The following is a 16,199-nucleotide window of genomic DNA, read 5'->3' on the forward strand; positions in this document are numbered from 1 at the left end:
ATAAATACAATCCCCCTGTGTGTAATCAAGTCTCCGTATAAATGCACCTGCACTGTGATAGTCTCAGAGGTCCGTTAAAAGCGCAGAGAGCATCATGAAGAACAAGGAACACACCAGGCAGGTCTGAGATACTGTTGTGAAGAAGTTTAAAGCCGGATTTGGATACAAAAAGATTTCCCAAGCTTTAAACATCCCAAGGAGCACTGTGCAAGCGATAATATTGAAATGGAAGGAGTATCAGACCACTGCAAATCTACCAAGAACTGGCCGTCCTTCTAAACCTTCAGCTCATACAAGGAGAAGACTGATCAGAGATGCAGCCAAGAGGCCCATTATCACTCTGGATGAACTGCAGAGATCTACAGCTGAGGTGGGAGACTCTGTCCATAGGACAACAATCAGTCGTATATTTCACAAATCTGGCCTTTATGGAAGAGTGGCAAGAAGAAAGCCATTTCTTAAAGATATCCATAAAAAGTGTCGTTTAAAGTTTGCCACAAGCCACCTGGGAGACACACCAAACATGTGGAAGAAGGTGCTCTGGTCAGATGAAACCAAAATTGACACAAATGCTCTCCATCCAACCTCACTGAGCTCGAGCTGTTTTGCAAGGAGGAATGGGAAAAAATTTCAGTCTCTCGATGTGCAAAACTGATAGAGACATACCCCAAGCGACTTACAGCTGTAATCGCAGCAAAAGGTGGCGCTACAAAGTATTAACTTAAGGGGGCTGAATAATTTTGCACGCCCAATTTTTCAGTTTTTGATTTGTTAAAAAAGTTTGAAATATCCAATAAATGTCGTTCCACTTCATGATTGTGTCCCACTTGTTGTTGATACTTCACAAAAAAATATAGTTTTATATCTTTATGTTTGAAGCTTGAAATGTGGCAAAAGGTCGCAAAGTTCAAGGGGGCCGAATACTTTCGGGCTTGATTACCAACAACGATGAGACAGCCTACAGGGAGGAGGTGAGGGCACTCGGAGTGTGGTGTCGGGAAAACAACCTCTCAAAGTCGACAAAACAAAGGAGATTATCGTGGACTTCAGGAAGCAACAGAGAGAGCACCCGCCTATCACATCGAAGGGACAGCAGTGGAGAAGGTGGAAAGTTTTAGGTTCCTCTATGTACATATCACAGACAAACTGAAATGGTCCACCCACAGTTTCTGTGATATGCGCCTCTTCAACTTCAGGAGGCTGAAGAAATGTGTCTTGTCACCCAAAACTGACAAACCTTTACAGATGCACAATCGAGAGCATCCTGTCGGGCTGTAATTTTCATCAAGTTTATCTCAATACTTTATATACCCTTTGTTGGCAATGACAGAGGTCCCAAACACACCTCCCGGGCAATGAAGGAGTGGCTTCGTAAGAAGCATTTCAAGGTCCTGGAGTGGCCTAGCCAGTCTCCAGATCTCAACCCCATAGAAAATCTTTGAAGGGAGTTGAAAGTCCGTGTTGCCCAGCATCAGCCCCAAAACATCACTGCTCTAGAAGAGATCTGCATGGTGGAATGGGCCAAAATACCAGCAACAATGTGTGAAAACCTTGTGAAGACTTACAGAAAATGTTTGACCTCTGTCATTGCCAACAAAGGGTATATAACAAAGTATTGAGATAAACTTTTGTTATTGACCAAATACTTATTTTCTAACATAATTTGCAAATAAATTCATTGAAAATCCTACAATGTGATTTTCTGGATTTTTTTTCTCTCATTTTGTCTGTCATAGTTGAAGTGTACCTATGATGAAAATTACAGGCCTCATCTTTTTAAGTGGGAGAACTTACACAATTGGTGGCTGACTAAATACTTTTTTACCCCACTGTATATGTACATATTCTAATTCCTTCCCTTTAGATTTATGTGTATTAGGTAGTTGGGGAATTGTTAGATTACTTGTTACATATTACTGCACTGTCAGAACTAGAAGTACAAGCATTTCGCTACACTCACATTAACATCTGCTAACCATGTGTATGTGACCAATAAGATTTGAGTTGATTTAATTTGACACTGTGGTGTAAATAGTTTAGGGGCAGAGCTACACTGGGTCTTGTTTAGTTGATTGCACTGGGTGGCCTGGCATTGTCCTTGGTGGCCTGGCATTGCCCTGGGTGGCCTGGCATTACCCTTGGTGGCATGGCAGGCAGCTCTCTCTCATCCATCAGCCCGGCCCACATGCTGGCAAGGTGCTGGGCCTGATTTATCTGTGCCCCAGGCCCTGGCACTAAGTGTAGTGCACGACCTTTGACCTGAGCCCTGTCTGAAGGTAGTGCACTACATAAGGACTAGGGTGCCATTTGGGAAGCAGAGGGTTGTGTCTGAAAGCAACAACAAAAAAACAAGGGGGTTAGGGCCCGACACCGTTCTGCTGTGTAGAATCCTCCCAGACATACACCGTGGGCTGGGTTTAGAATAGCACCGCTGCCTGCTTGTAAATCCATCATTTTCAGTTTCTTCAAAACACGCACATACACTCTTAAAACCAGTCGACCGTACACACACACACACACACAGAGTGATAAACCATCATCACTATCCCATCTTTTTACCGCTCTGTTTTTTTTTTTTACCTTGCCGTCAGGCCCTAGTGTCAATTCCAGAGCAGACACCCCAGATGTGTTCAGACAGATTGGGGATAAGAGAAGAGAGAAAATAGCATGGCTTCCTGTGGCCAACGGGGAATGGGAGGGGAGGGAGGGAGAGAAGGGGAGGGAAGCTTAAATGAATACTTGTCCTCAAACTCTGAATGTCAAATATTTTTTCTCCCCATCCTACTTTAATTATCCATCACTTCATCTCTATATATACATTTTCCCTTCCTCTCCGCTGTTCAACTTCTCCCCTTCTTCTCTCTCTCCCTCCTTTCTTTTGCTCTCCCACTCTGTCAAGAGTCTGGTATGTCCTCAATCAGTCATTATTAAAGACACTGCATCTCAGCGCTAGACGCGTCACTACAGACACCCTGGTTTGAATCCAGGCTGTATCACAACCGGCCGTGATTGGGAGTCCCATATGGCGGCGCACAATCGGCCCAGCGTGGTCCGGTTTAGGCCGTCATTGTAAATAAGAATTTTGATCTTAACTGACTTGCCTACTTAAATTGATGTTAAATTTTTAAAATGTAAAATCGTCCTGAGCCTGCTTCACACGTAGTCATAGACACATACACAGACATGCACACTGTCCCAATCATCTGAGGACCTAGCCGTCTGACGCAAACAAGGCAGCCAGAGGAGATACTGTTGTTGACGAGGTCGGAACCATGGGAGCATGGGGTGGCTTAATGTGAGATAGCACTGACAACCACAGGCCACATTCATAGAGGAGATACTGTTGTTGACGAGGTCAGAACCATGGGAGCATGGGGTGGCTTAATGTGAGATAGCACTGACAACCACAGGCCACATTCATAGAGGAGATACTGTTGTTGACGAGGTCGGAACCATGGGAGCATGGGGTGGCTTAATGTGAGATAGCACTGACAACCACAGGCCACATTCATAGAGGAGATACTGTTGTTGATGAGGTCGGAACCATGGGAGCATGGGGTGGCTTAATGTGAGATAGCACTGGCAACCACAGGCCACATTCATAGAGGAGATACTGTTGTTGACGAGGTCGGAACCATGGGAGCATGGGGTGGCTTAATGTGAGATAGCACTGACAACCACAGGCCACATTCATAGAGGAGATACGGTTGTTGACGAGGTCGGAACCATGGGAGCATGGGGTGGCTTAATGTGAGATAGCACTGACAACCACAGGCCACATTCATAGAGGAGATACTGTTGTTGATGAGGTCGGAACCATGGGAGCATGGGGTGGCTTAATGTGAGATAGCACTGACAACCACAGGCCACATTCATAGAGGAGATACTGTTGTTGACGAGGTCGGAACCGTGGGAGCATGGGGTGGCTTAATGTGAGATAGCACTGACAACCACAGGCCACATTCATAGAGGAGATACTGTTGTTGATGAGGTCGGAACCATGGGAGCATGGGGTGGCTTAATGTGAGATAGCACTGACAACCACAGGCCACATTCATAGAGGAGATACTGTTGTTGATGAGGTCGGAACCATGGGAGCATGGGGTGGCTTAATGTGAGATAGCACTGACAACCACAGGCCACATTCATAGAGGAGATACTGTTGTTGACGAGGTCAGAACCATGGGAGCATGGGGTGGCTTAATGTGAGATAGCACTGACAACCACAGGCCACATTCATAGAGGCGATCTTGTTAGTGAATGACACCGCCAGCTTGGAACCACCAGATTGAAATTGTTCCGAGTTAATTTACTTCTTTTTTTTTGCTAGTGCTCTTTCCCATAATAATACACTCTTTCCCATTTGCTCTTGTCAAATTGTCAGTTGAATGCATTTAGTCTTACTGAAACAGGGGAAGAGATGGGCCTGTGTGTGTACGTGTGTTAATGTCTGTTAGTCATCACTCTCTGATGTCTCCTCATGCAGAGCCTTGTGCTCTCTCTCTCTCTCTCTCTCTCTCTCTCTCTCTCTCTCTCTCTCTCTCTCTCTCTCTCTCTCTCTCTCTCTCTCTCTCTCTCTCTCTCTCTCTCTCTCTCTCTCTCTCTCTCTCTCTCTCTCTCTCTCTCTCTCTCTCTCTCTCACTTTCTCTCTCGAAAGTGAGAGATTACAGCCTCGAGCCTTCTTGGGTATGATGCTACAAGCTTGGCACACCTGTATTTGGGTTTTTTTTCCTCTGCAGATCCTCTCAAGCTCTGTCAGGTTGCATGGGAAGTGTCACTGCACAACTATTTTCAGGTCTCTTCGATCAAGTTCAAGTCCAGGCTCTGGCTGGGCCACTCAAGAACATTCAGAGACTTGTCCCGAAGCCACTCTTGCTTTATCTTCCCTGTGTGCTTAGGGTCGTTATCCTGTTGGAAGGTGAACCTTCGCCCCAGTCTGAGGTCCTGAGCGCTCTGCAGCAGGTTTTCATCAAGGATCTCTCTGTACTTTGTTCCGTTCATCTTTCCCTAGATCTTGACTAGTCTCCCAGTCCGTGCTGCTGAAAAACATCCCCACAGCATGATGCTGCCACCCCCATGCTTCACCGTAGGGATGGCACCAGGTTTCCTCCAGAATTGAGGCATTCAGGCCAAAGAGTCCCATCTTGGTTTCATCAGACGAGAGAATCTTGTTTCTAATGGTCTGGAGTCCTTTAGTTGCCTTTTGGAAAACTCATGGAAAACATGTGCCTTTTACTTAGGAGTGGCTTCCGTCTGGCAACTCGACCATAAAGGCCTGATTGGTGGAGTGCTGCAGAGATGGTTGTCCTGGAAGGTTCTCCCATCTCCACAGAGGAACTCTGGAGCTCTGTCAGAGTGACCATCGGGTTCTTGGTCACCTGCCTGACCAAGGCTCTTCTCCCCCGATTGCTCAGTTTACCCAGGCGACCAGCTCTAGGAAGAGTCTTGGTGGTTCCAAATGTCTTACTTTTAAGAATGATGGAGGCCACTGTGTTCTTGGGGACCTTCAATGCTGCAGAATTGTTTTTGTACCCTTCCCCAGATCTGTGCCTCAACACAATCCTGTCTCGGAGCTCTATGGACAGTTCCTTCGACCTCATGGCTTGGTGTTGTCTCTGACATGCACTTTCAATTGTGGGACCTTATATAGACAGGAGTGTGACTTTCCAAATCATGTTCAATCAATTGAATTTAGCACAGGTGGACTTCAATCAAGTTGTAGCAACATCTCAAGGATGATCAATGCAAACAGGATGCACCTTGCTCAATTTTGAGTCTCATAGCAAAGTTAAGTTTAGAAGGTATTTTTTGAATTTTTTTCAATAAATTTGCCAAAAACCTGTTTTCGCTTTGTCGTTGTGGGGTATTGTGTGTAGATTGATGTGACAAAATTATAATCTAATCCATTTTAGAATAAGGCTGTAACGTATCAAAATGTGGAAAAAGTCAAGGGGTCTGAATACTTTACGAATGCACTGTTTGTGTGTGGGAAGCAGGCTTAGGCCAAGGCTTTGATGACTTTGCAATTCTCATCTCCCAAGTTGAAAATTAACAATCTTCTATATAAAGGGCTGCTTCTCCGCTCAAAGGTTCAACTGCCTCTTAATTTGTAGCTTTGTATGCTTTTTATAAATCTAGGATGGAGACTGTAACATTTCTCCCATTTTATTTTGTGTATACATATTATTCATTTTCTCATTCTCTTTGGATTTCGATTGTCTGTAGCTTATGCTTGCCCATAACCCCACCAATGTTGACATCATCAAACCGCTCACCTACCGGTCGCCGGTTGGACGTACTGCAAAAACGGTAGAGGAATGGTAGAGAAATTAGCATTCAATTATCTTTAACAGCTCTGGTGGACATTCTTGCAGTCAACATGCCAATTGCACACACCCTCAAATCTTGAGACATCTGTGGCATTGTGTTGTGTGGCAAAACTGCACATTTTAGAGTGGCCTTTTATTGTCCCCAGCAGAAGATGCACCTGTGTAATGACCATACAGTTTAATCAGCTTCTTGATGTGCCACACCTGTCCGGTGGATGGCAAAGGTACATTTGTGCACAACATTTTAGAGGAATAAGATTTTTTTTCAAATGGAACATTTTCTAGGATCTTTAATTTCAGCTCAATAAACAAGGGACCAACACTTTACATGTTGTGTTTATATTTTTGTTCAGTAGTGTTGCTGTTGCTAATGCTCTGAAAGGCCCAGTGCAGTCAAAAATGCATATTTCCACACTGAGGTTGGAATAATACTGTGAAAATGATGATGAAGCACTTTTAGAGTAAGAATTGTTTGAAAATTGAGGGGCAGGGGGCAGTAGTTTTATGTTTGGAAAAATAACATTCCCAAAGTAAACGGCCTATTTCTCAGGACCAGATGCATATAATTGACAGATTAGGATAGAAAACACTCTAACGTTTCCAAAACGGTCAAAATATTGTCTGTGAGTATAACAGAACTGATATTGCAGGCGATATTACTCTTGGTCCTAGTGAAAAGCCAACTGTCCCGGTTGATATATTATCGAATAGATATTTTAAAAACACCCTGAGGATTGATTATAAAAACGTCTGACATGTTTCTGTGGACATAATGGATATAATTTGGAATTTTTGTCTGCGTTGTCGTGACCGCTCTTTCAGGTGGATTCCTGGGCATAATGCACCAAACTAACGGAGGTATTTGGATATAAAAAAATATATTTTTGGAACAAAAGGAACATTTGTTGTCTAACTGGGAGTCTCGTGAGTGAAAACATCCGAAGATCATCAAAGGTAAACGATTAATTTGATTGCTTTTCTGATTTTCATGACTAAGTTGCCTGATGCTAAGTGTACTTATTATTGTTTGAGTCGAGCGATCGATAAACTTACACAAACGCTTGGATTGCTTTCGCTGTAAAGCATAATTTCAAAATCTGAGACGACAGGTGGATTAACAAAAGGCTAAGCTGTGTTTTGCAATATTGCACTTGTGATTTCATGAATATTAATATTTTCTAGTAATATTATTTGACTGTGGCGCTATGGTATTCAGCGTTGCTGATGACAATTATCCCGGATCCGGTATGGGTGGTTCAGAGATGAACTATTTTAACCTATATAAATCATCGCTATATATTCTATTTACTTTGTCCTTGTCCTTGAATATGCTGTTTATTTCTCCTGGGGAGAGGATGTTTTGATATTGAGTTATATTTATCCTGGAGAGATGATGACTTGTCCTACTATGTATGCAGGCCAGATGCAGAGTAATGGAGTTTTCAAGCAGCCCGTTGGTCTGTGGATGGGTATTCTGCATCACTGTTCCACTCAATGACTGGCTAATTGAAGTGCAGAGACGACGAAGCAGCGATCACTAAGTTCCTGAAATGACTTAACCAAGCAATATTTTCTGAAAAGGATTTGTTTCTACGAGTTGTCAAGGACAGTTTAGGAAAACACAAACAAACATTACTTTGGGGCAATTTCGACTGTCTTTCTGCATGTGTTTTATTTGATAAACATTTTCTTATTTTTTTTGTATTTTACCCCTTTTTTCTCTCAAGTTTCGTGATATTCAGTTACGGTCTTGTCTCAACGCTGCAACTCCCCAACATGCTCGAGAGAGAGAGAGAGAGGCAAAGGTTGAGTAATGCGTCCTGCGAAACATGACCTGCCAAACCTCGCTTCTTAACACCCGCCCACTGAACCCGGAAGCCAGCCGCATATATGTGCCGGAGGAAACACCGCTCAACTGATGAGTGAGGTCAGCCTGCAGGCGCCCGGTCCGCCACAAGGAGTCGCTAGAGCACAATGAGCCAAGTAAAGCCCCCCCCGACCAAACCCTGCCCTAACCCGGACGACGCTGGGCCAATTGTGTGCCGTCCTATGGTACTCCTGGTCACTGCCAGTTGTGACACAGCCTGGGATCAAACCCGGGTGCAGTGCAGTGCCTTTGACCGCTGCGCCACTCGGAAGGCCGATTTAACAGTTTCTTGATTGAAAGCGGGATGATATGCTGAGCGTGTGCGTGCGTACAGGTGTCTGAGATGCTGCTGCAGACGGTGTTTGTAAACTGGTAATTGAAATTGTACTGATATCAGATGATGTAGAAATAAATATTTTTTTATGTAGGAGTCATTGGGAGGGTCAGATGATGTTTGAGTCGTTGGGAGGGTCAGATGATGTTTGAGTCGTTGGGAGGGTCAGATGATGTTTGAGTCGTTGGGAGGGTGAGATTATGTGTTTGATGTATGAGTCATTGAGACGGTTGTTGAGTATATTTCTTCTCTGTTGATGTCTGTCTGTTTGACAGTGAGTGAGCGGCGTCACGTTGGATTTGTGACACCAGTTTGTCAGACAGGTGCTATGAGGAGAATAGCAATATCTGTGTGTGTGTGTTCCAGTGGGCGGACTGGGCTGCCAAATCGTGAAGTGACTCAATAAGCCATCATAATGTGCTAAACAGACGGTAATGAAACGTTTGCTCTCGCACCCCACAGCTAGCACACAATACACACCAGTATCTCTACTCTTGATTAATGTACCATGTCTGTTAAATGGTGCCCACATACACACACAGCTCCTGCTGTGCCAGCTAGAGCAGTGGTGCAGAGCATTCTCAATCACCACCAGTTTGTCGTGTCATTCCCCCCTCCCTCCCCTCAACCCCCATTGTCTCTACTGCAGCGATAGCTCCCTCCCTTTCTCTAACACAAACACACACAAACTATTATACACATGCAAGTTTACACACATGTAATAAAGGGATGGATCAATGATTACAGCCTCACACAGGCACACAAACTGACGCACACCAAATCCAATCAGCCCTACCACATACTTGAGAGAGGTAGAGATAAGTGGCAAGGGCAAGATAGAGTAAAATATAATGATTCTCTATGGAGCAAGTGGGATAAATAAGACTAGTTGTCTCTTCTATGGTTTCTCATAGTGTGGAGAGGGAGAGAGAGGGGTAGAGGGATGCTGAGGCATGTGAGTGTGGTGCACTCCGCACAGGAGCTGGATGGCAAGCAGTCGCTCTCCTCTCTCCTCCTCCCTTCTCTCTCCTTTCTATGTGTGTTCTCTGTAGATTCTCACCATACTTCAGCCTTGCTCAAGGCAGCGCTGCCAACCAACACCACGAGGTTGACAACTGACAAACACACACAAACACACCCTGGCGCATGGGGATGTTGAGCTCAGGATTGCTGGGTGAAGAGTGAAGCATGGACCATGCTGCCAGGTCAGTGTGTATCTTTAATAAGCTTGTTTGGCTTTCTAGTCTGGGCAGGCAGGGAATCAGGAGGTGTGTGTCAGAGTGTGTGTGTTGCTGTTCTTGCCAGTCTCATGTGAAGACATCCCTTTATTTTTAGTTGTTTGTTTCTGGTTTGTGTGTGTGTCCTCAGCGTGCTCTAAGGGGAGTGTTTGCCGGCCGCTGTGCAGTAACACAGGGGGACGAGGGAGTTAAGAGCGAGGGGCCAGTGGGTTGACGTGTGTGTAGACTGCAATATGGAGACATTGAGTCCACTTTGTCACCAATGCAAACACTCAGAAGATAGCCAAGAGTCACCCACACCAGTGTAGAGTCTGTCTGTCCACTTCAGACTGCTCTGATGAGACGTCGGCAGCCTTTTATCTCTGTCCCTCTATTCATATGTTTTACTCTCCTTTTATGTCCATCTCTTTTTTTCCTCTCATTTGATCTATTCCCTCTCTCGCCCTCTATTCCTCCCCCTTTCTCTCTCTCTCTCTCTCTCTCTCTCTCTCTCTCTCTCTCTCCCATTTCTTCCTCCCTCTCTATCTGCTACTCCTCTCCCTGTGCACGGACCATTCTGTAGAAACAGGTGTTGAGGAGTGGAGGAACTCTCAGATAAACACTTGTCCTTACTGTGGTGCTTCACCTCAGCTAAACCAGGCAATTATCTTTCTCACACATACAGTCCATACACAATCTTCTGGTGTGTGTGTGTGTGTGTATGGTAGAGATCATTTAGTTTATCCATGTCTAATATATATATTTTTATATCCTTTATTTTTTACGGGGTGGATCAGCTTTAATATTGCAGATAGACTGTGTCTACTCCCAATGTATTTGTCTGTATCATTTCCAATCCCCCATTTGTTTGTAATATATTTTCCTATTATCCCTGTCTACAATTAATTCTAACCAATGAGGGTCAGAGCAGAGGCAGCCACTTGTGAATTCTTCCAATTACATCCCAAGTGAATGCAATGACATGGAAGTTCTCTCGATCAGTGTTTTAAAAGGAGAAGGTAGATGTCTGACTCTGATAGGAGAAACAGTCTAGCTTTGTGTTTATGTGGGACAATGTATATGTGTGCATGGCAGCCTCTTTGTGCGCTCCACCCTTGTGTGTGTGTCTGTGTACTGTACGTGCCAGCTCATCTGTGTGCTTGTGTCTTTGTACAATACCTGTCAGCTTATCTGGGGGTGTGTGTGTGTGTGTGTGTGTGTGTGTGTGTGTCAGCTTATCTCTGTGTGCCTGCCTCTCTCTCTCTCTGTGTGTTTGTCTGCCCCTGCCCTCCCCCTGTCGTTGAGTCCCCTACACCTGTGTGCCTGCCTCTCTCTCTCTCTCTGTGTTTGTCTGCCCCTGCCCTCCCCCTGTCGTTGAGTCCCCTACACCTCTGTGTGCCTGCCTCTCTCTCTCTCTGTGTGTTTGTCTGCCCCTGCCCTCCCCCTGTCGTTGAGTCCCCTACACCTGTGTGCCTGCCTCTCTCTCTCTCTGTGTGTTTGTCTGCCCCTGCCCTCCCCCTGTCGTTGAGTCCCCTACACCTGTGTGCCTGCCTCTCTCTCTCTCTCTGTGTTTGTCTGCCCCTGCCCTCCCCCTGTCGTTGAGTCCCCTACACCTCTGTGTGCCTGCCTCTCTCTCTCTCTGTGTGTTTGTCTGCCCCTGCCCTCCCCCTGTCGTTGAGTCCCCTACACCTGTGTGCCTGCCTCTCTCTCTCTCTGTGTGTTTGTCTGCCCCTGCCCTCCCCCTGTCGTTGAGTCCCCTACACCTGTGTGCCTGCCTCTCTCTCTCTCTGTGTGTTTGTCTGCCCCTGCCCTCCCCCTGTCGTTGAGTCCCCTACACCTGTGTGCCTGCCTCTCTCTCTCTCTGTGTGTTTGTCTGCCCCTGCCCTCCCCCTGTCGTTGAGTCCCCTACACCTGTGTGCCTGCCTCTCTCTCTCTCTGTGTGGTTGTCTGCCCCTGCCCTCCCCCTGTCGTTGAGTCCCCTACACCTGTGTGCCTGCCTCTCTCTCTCTCTGTGTGTTTGTCTGCCCCTGCCCTCCTCCTGTCGTTGAGTCCCCTACACCTGTGTGCCTGCCTCTCTCTCTCTCTGTGTGTTTGTCTGCCCCTGCCCTCCCCCTGTCGTTGAGTCCCCTACACCTGTGTGCCTGCCTCTCTCTCTCTGTGTGTTTGTCTGCCCCTGCCCTCCCCCTGTCGTTGAGTCCCCTACACCTGTGTGCCTGCCTCTCTCTCTCTCTGTGTGTTTGTCTGCCCCTGCCCTCCCCCTGTCGTTGAGTCCCCTACACCTGTGTGCCTGCCTCTCTCTCTCTCTCTGTGTTTGTCTGCCCCTGCCCTCCCCCTGTCGTTGAGTCCCCTACACCTGTGTGCCTGCCTCTCTCTCTCTCTCTGTGTTTGTCTGCCCCTGCCCTCCCCCTGTCGTTGAGTCCCCTACACCTGTGTGCCCTGGTGAATGTAAATCAGTACTCTCATGGGAAGGTTTATGTGGTAAATGATGATAGCAGTGTGCTGCTGCTCACTGGGCATGGTGGACTTGTCTTCCCCATGTTGGTGCTGCACCACCACTCATTCATCTTAGAGGGAGCATGGAGACACACACACATTCATCGTCTTCGAGGAAGCATGGACACACGCACAAACACACACAGAGAGAGACACTCACACGCACATATTAATATTGGATGAAGCCAATTAGCTCAGTTGGTTGGGTGTGTGGTGCCTAGTTGGAACAAAATCCTGCAGTACCTGCAGTCTTCCTCTCTCTGCGTCTACATGTCTCCCTGTTAGATAAGCAGAATGATTACTGTATTCAGTAATTGGTCAGAAGTGTCTGGGAATGACTTCAATTCCCGCTAATAGTCACACAAAATCCCTGGAAAACTGTCTAGTTGTGCTTTTACCAGAGAGCTTAATTTACTTTCACCATGCGTAGCCCTCTCTTAACTCGAGCATCAGTTCCTAGAAAGCAGCCGTGATGAAAAGGGGAAAGCAACTGGCTGAAAAGGGGATACCGGCTGAAAAGGGGATACCGGCTGAAAAGAGGATACCGGCTGAAAAGGGGATACCGGTTGAAAAGGAGATACCGGCTGAAAAGGGGATACCGGCTGAAAAGGGGATACCGGCTGAAAAAGAGATACCGGCTGAAAAGGGGATACCGGCTGAAAAGGGGATACCGGCTGAAAAGGAGATACCGGCTGGGGATACCGGCTGAAAAGAGGATACCGGCTGAAAAGGGGATACCGGTTGAAAAGGAGATACCGGCTGAAAAGGGGATACCGGCTGAAAAGGGGATACCGGCTGAAAAGGGGATACCGGCTGAAAAAGAGATACCGGCTGAAAAGGGGATACCGGCTGAAAAGGGGATACCGGCTGAAAAGGGGATACCGGCTGAAAAGGAGATACCGGCTGAAAAGGAGATACCGGCTGAAAAGGGGATACCGGCTGAAAAGGGGATACCGGCTGAAAAGGAGATACCGGTTGAAAAGGGGATACCGGCTGAAAAGGAGATACCGGCTGAAAAGGGGATACCGGTTGAAAAGGGGATACCGGTTGAAAAGGGGATACCGGCTGAAAAGGGGATACCGGCTGAAAAGGAGATACCGGCTGAAAAGGGGATACCGGTTGAAAAGGGGATACCGGTTGAAAAGGGGATACCGGTAGAAAAGGGGATACCGGCTGAAAAGGGGATACCGGCTGAAAAGGGGATACCGGCTGAAAAGGGGATACCGGCTGAAAAGGGGATACCGGTTGAAAAGGAGATACCGGCTGAAAAGGGGATACCGGTTGAAAAGGGGATACCGGTAGAAAAGGGGATACCGGCTGAAAAGGGGATACCGGCTGAAAAGGGGATACCGGTTGAAAAGGAGATACCGGCTGAAAAGGGGATACCGGTTGAAAAGGAGATACCGGCTGAAAAGGGGATACCGGTTGAAAAGGAGATACCGGTTGAAAAGGGGATACCGGCTGAAAAGGGGATACCGGTTGAAAAGGAGATACCGGCTGAAAAGGGGATACCGGCTGAAAAGGAGATACCGGCTGAAAAGGGGATACCGGCTGAAAAGGAGATACCGGCTGAAAAGGGGATACCGGCTGAAAAGGAGATACCGGCAAGATCAGTGTGCAGGTTTTCATTTTCTCTTAAGATATCAAATTATTCCCACGCACCTGCAACAATCAGACTCCGATGTGAACAATGTCAAAATTACAGAAAAAAGGAACACGTAATTCATAAGAGACTAGCAAAGATTTCCACAATGTACTGTGAGGAATCTACACAGTGAACTCTATTCCCCAGATGGAGAGGAGAGACTTTGTAATGGGCAGAAACATTTCTGCTACTTAATAAGGGGCTGTAGCCATGCAGAGTTGGCTGTCATGTTTTAATGAGCTTTCATAGTGAGATGTGCTCCCTTTCCTCCCACATTAATATGATGCTACGCTAATATAGCACACAGAGCTACATCCCACTCCAGGTAGCCTATTCCTAATTAGACACCCTGCTCGCTATCATAATAATGTAGCAATAGCCAGCATGGTTTTTTGAATGGGAATTAATTTTAGGGGATAGTAGAAGCTTTGTAGTCAACAGTTGGAACTGGTGTGTGTGTTTGGAGGGACACACTGCAGGAGAGGACACATCCACTCTGTGTGTATGTGGGTTGAGCAATGTTTGTGTGTTCATCCACTACCGCCAACACCAAATGTAATATTTAATGTCTAGGGGAAACGTGTGTGTGTGTGTGTGTGTGTGTGTGTGTGTGTGTGTGTGTGTTTGTGTGTCGAATGACAAATGCTGAGTTATCACAAACTATAACTGTGAGTCTGTCCTGATTTAGCAGCCCTGTTTCCATGTGCAACACAAAATGGATTCTTACCTTCCCTTAACATAATGCAATCACTCCCCACCAGTAGAATGGCTGTGTTGCCTGGACTGATAGGCAGGCTTTTCCTAGGGTACATCCCAAATGGCACCCTATTCACTATACAGTGGACTTTTGACCAGAGCCCAGGATTTGGGATGCAGACCTAGTCAATAATCAACAGGCTTGTATATATTTGAAGAGAGATATGCTAATATTAGTCTGATGTGGACAGTTTGTGCATCCTGCTTGTTCTAAAGCCCCGATGGGTTAGTAATGGAAGAAGCTTTTCCCACTGTCACCTTCAACGATTTTTTTGTAGGGATTGTCTTTTTTTGTTTGTTTTTTTAACCTTTATTTAACTAGGCAAGTCAGTTAAGAACAAATTCTTATTTACAATGACGGCCTACCCCGGCCAAACCCCTAACCTGGACAACGCTGGGAAAATTGTGCGCCACCCTATGGGACTCCCAATCACGGCCGGTTGTGATACAGCCTGGAATCGAACCAGGGCCTGTAGTGACACCTCTAGCACTGAGATGCGGTGCCTTAGACCGCTGCACCACTCGGGAGTTATCACTGGACTGGAACTAAAACAACGCGTCAGTTTAATTCTACTGAATTATATAAATGGCCCTATAGACCGATAAGCATGACCGGTCAAATCTATTTTCAGCGGGTAACCTATTAACGGTTACCCGTTAACATCCCTAACTGACACCCCATCACACACACACACACACACACACTCACAACGTACGCTGCTGCAACAGCTCAGTCTTATCCGTCCTGTTGCCAAGTCACTTTACCCCTACCTAAATGTACATAGCAAACTGAATTACCTCGTACCCCTGCACATTAACTCAGTACTGGTACTCCCTGTATGTAGCCATGTTATTACCTGGTACTCCCTGTATGTAGCCATGTTATTACCTGGTACTCCCTGTATGTAGTCATGGTATAGACTGGTACTCCCTGTATATAGCCATGTTATTACATGGTACTCCCTGTATGTAGCCATGTTATTACCTGGTACTCCCTGTATATAGCCATGTTATTACATGGTACTCCCTGTATGTAGCCATGGTATAAACTGGTACTCCCTGTATGTAGCCATGTTATTACATGGTACTCCCTGTATGTAGCCATGGTATAAACTGGTACTCCCTGTATGTAGCCATGTTATTACATGGTACTCCCTGTATATAGCCATGTTATTACCTGGTACTCCCTGTATATAGCCATGTTATTACCTGGTACTCCCTGTATGTAGCCATGTTATTACCTGGTACTCCCTGTATGTAGCCATGTTATTACCTGGTACTCCCTGTATATAGCCATGTTATTACCTGGTACTCCCTGTATATAGCCATGTTATTACATGGTACTCCCTGTATATAGCCATGTTAATACCTGGTACTCCCTGTATATAGCCATGTTATTTTACCTGGTACTCCCTGTATGTAGCCATGTTATTACCTGGTACTCCCTGTATGTAGCTGGTACTCCCTGTATATAACCATGTTATCACCTGGTACTCCCTGTATGTAGCCATGTTATTTTTTACCCCTTATTTGTCTTTGTTATTCACTGTGTATTTAT

The 16,199-nt window shown here is 46.0% G+C and overlaps 1 protein-coding gene and 2 long non-coding RNA genes across 7 annotated transcripts in view; 2 read left to right on the plus strand and 1 right to left on the minus strand.

The window, feature by feature from the left end:
• The window catches only part of LOC118400675 (inaD-like protein), a 309,349-nt gene that overhangs the window by 166,729 nt on the left and 126,421 nt on the right, over positions 1-16,199 (plus strand). The window lies entirely within an intron of this gene.
• Positions 891-4,562, plus strand: LOC127910651 (uncharacterized). Of its 4 annotated transcripts, XR_008075611.1 has the most exons (4): positions 891-3,354; positions 3,446-3,536; positions 3,719-3,900; positions 3,992-4,562. It is a non-coding gene; the product is annotated as an uncharacterized LOC127910651 (long non-coding RNA). The 4 variants fall into 4 exon arrangements; XR_008075609.1 differs by having other exon boundaries at positions 891-3,627; positions 3,810-3,900; XR_008075608.1 differs by having other exon boundaries at positions 891-3,536.
• LOC127910655 (uncharacterized) lies at positions 7,174-12,851 on the minus strand. The gene is made up of 3 exons (XR_008075618.1): positions 11,953-12,851; positions 11,807-11,880; positions 7,174-11,658 (listed from the first exon to the last, which is right to left on the minus strand). It is a non-coding gene; the product is annotated as an uncharacterized LOC127910655 (long non-coding RNA).

This window comes from Oncorhynchus keta, chromosome 22 (genome assembly GCF_023373465.1).
Source record: "Oncorhynchus keta strain PuntledgeMale-10-30-2019 chromosome 22, Oket_V2, whole genome shotgun sequence".
NCBI lineage: Eukaryota > Metazoa > Chordata > Actinopteri > Salmoniformes > Salmonidae > Oncorhynchus > Oncorhynchus keta.